This window comes from Gymnoscopelus braueri (genome assembly GCF_963280865.1).
Source record: "Gymnoscopelus braueri genome assembly, chromosome: 16".
Lineage (NCBI taxonomy): Eukaryota > Metazoa > Chordata > Actinopteri > Myctophiformes > Myctophidae > Gymnoscopelus > Gymnoscopelus braueri.
In genome coordinates this window covers 21,689,759-21,691,676 of record NC_137616.1, presented here as the reverse complement: position 1 = coordinate 21,691,676, position 1,918 = coordinate 21,689,759, and positions in this window count along the sequence as shown.

Genomic DNA, 1,918 nt, shown 5'->3' with positions numbered 1-1,918 from the left:
CATACTTGCCATCTTTAGTGGATAATTGAAGATTGCTTACTACTCGAGGCATTTCATATTGTAGGCTGTCATCACCGTCATTATTCATCTAACATCATTAGTAAAAGATCCTTTTGGGGCTACTGCGCCTTAAAAACACACTAATTTGTACTTTATAATGAATAGCTTATTAGGCATAGTTCAGGCCAGTTCCTCCAGTAAGAGTTGAAATTAATGATGTTTTTAACGATACCTTTATCCTCACAAAAACTATGCCTAATCTTAACCCTAACCCTAACCTCACAAACACTATGCCTAACCCAATCTTAACCCTAACCCTAACCTCACAAACACTATGCCTAACCCTAATCTTAACCCTAACGTCACAGAAACTACCGAAACACTGGGAAAAGAGAGTCCACTTCTATTTTATATATCACACTAATGCATGAGGATCATCATGAGTCATCCAATGTGTGCTTTCAACCACAATTTCTGACCCTTTTTACTTATGTCTTTGCCATAGATTGAAATGCAGACGTCACTGTTGAAACACTAGCCAATTGAGCGGAGTCTTTGTGACTGAAGCTCCTGCCAAACATGCCCCAATAATGAATCCTCTTCCAGTTACTTAGAATGTATCTCTTACCATCTTTGTCGAAAATTGAGGTCAGCTGGGCTGATAGGATGTTAATTGCTTTGTAATTGCTGTATTCATGTTTCTCCACTCATTTAGTCAGGTTTGTCCTTTAATATGTCACCATTCTGTATTATAATTGTGCATGACATGAATACATAAAAAACAAACTGATTTCATGCCCATATTCAGGTATGGTCCAGATAACCTCCCAAGACCTCAGCACTCCTTTTGCTGTCATAGTCAATATATGACAATAATCACTGCTGTCAAGGTGAGGTGTTGCTTCCATCACATAAGCAAAGGTACTATGTGTGAACATGAATAATGTGATTCTGAAACATTACTCAAACTAAGGGAGGGTTTTTAAGGTGAGCGCTGCGGGAACAACTTAACCTGAGGCCCTGGGGAAGTCAAACGGCCTCTTCACAATGTTCAACAAATGCCATATGGACTGGCTTGCCAAAGGTTTTTATTATAGTACACGGTCATTCAAAAAATATGCTTCACTATGGCAACATGGCCAGGGATAAAGATGTTTCAGTTATTTAAAAACATTGCTGTAACACTTAAAGGTCGGGTCTATAATGCATTATAATCACATTTATAATGCATTATAATGCGCTTATAAGGCATTATAACACCTAATAAATGTTTGTAATCATGTGTGCCAACTTATAACAATGTTTATAATGTATTATAAGTGTTGGTCATGATGCATTATAAGCTCAGTGGAACAGCACATTATAACTACCTTAACTTAGTTAGTTATAAAGTGTCTTTGTTATAAGTTGTTATGCATAACATATTCATAACACAAACATTTATAACAAGTGTTATGAAGCATTATAAGTACATTATAATGCATTATGATGCATTATAGATGTTATTATAATGCATTATAGACTCGACCTTTAAGCAAAGTCTTACCTGGTAGTTATAATGTGCTGTTCCACTGAGTTTATAATGCATTATGATGACGAGCACTTATAAATTATATATACGTTTATAAGTATTATTATAATACTTCATAAACCTTGTTATAAGTTGTTGTGTATAATTATAAACATGTATAACAAGTGTTATAATGCCTTATAAGTGCATTATAAATGTGGTTATGCATTATAGACCCGACCTTAATATAAAGTCTTACCAAAATGGCGAATGCTATATATACTGCAGTTCTGGCCCAGCTGTGTGTTTTTCAGTGTTTTGCAGGTTCCCAGTAATGCATGTCAGGGTTGGTAACAAGCCTGATTTACGCTCCAGTGACAAAGTGTTCGACAGTCACTTGACAATAAA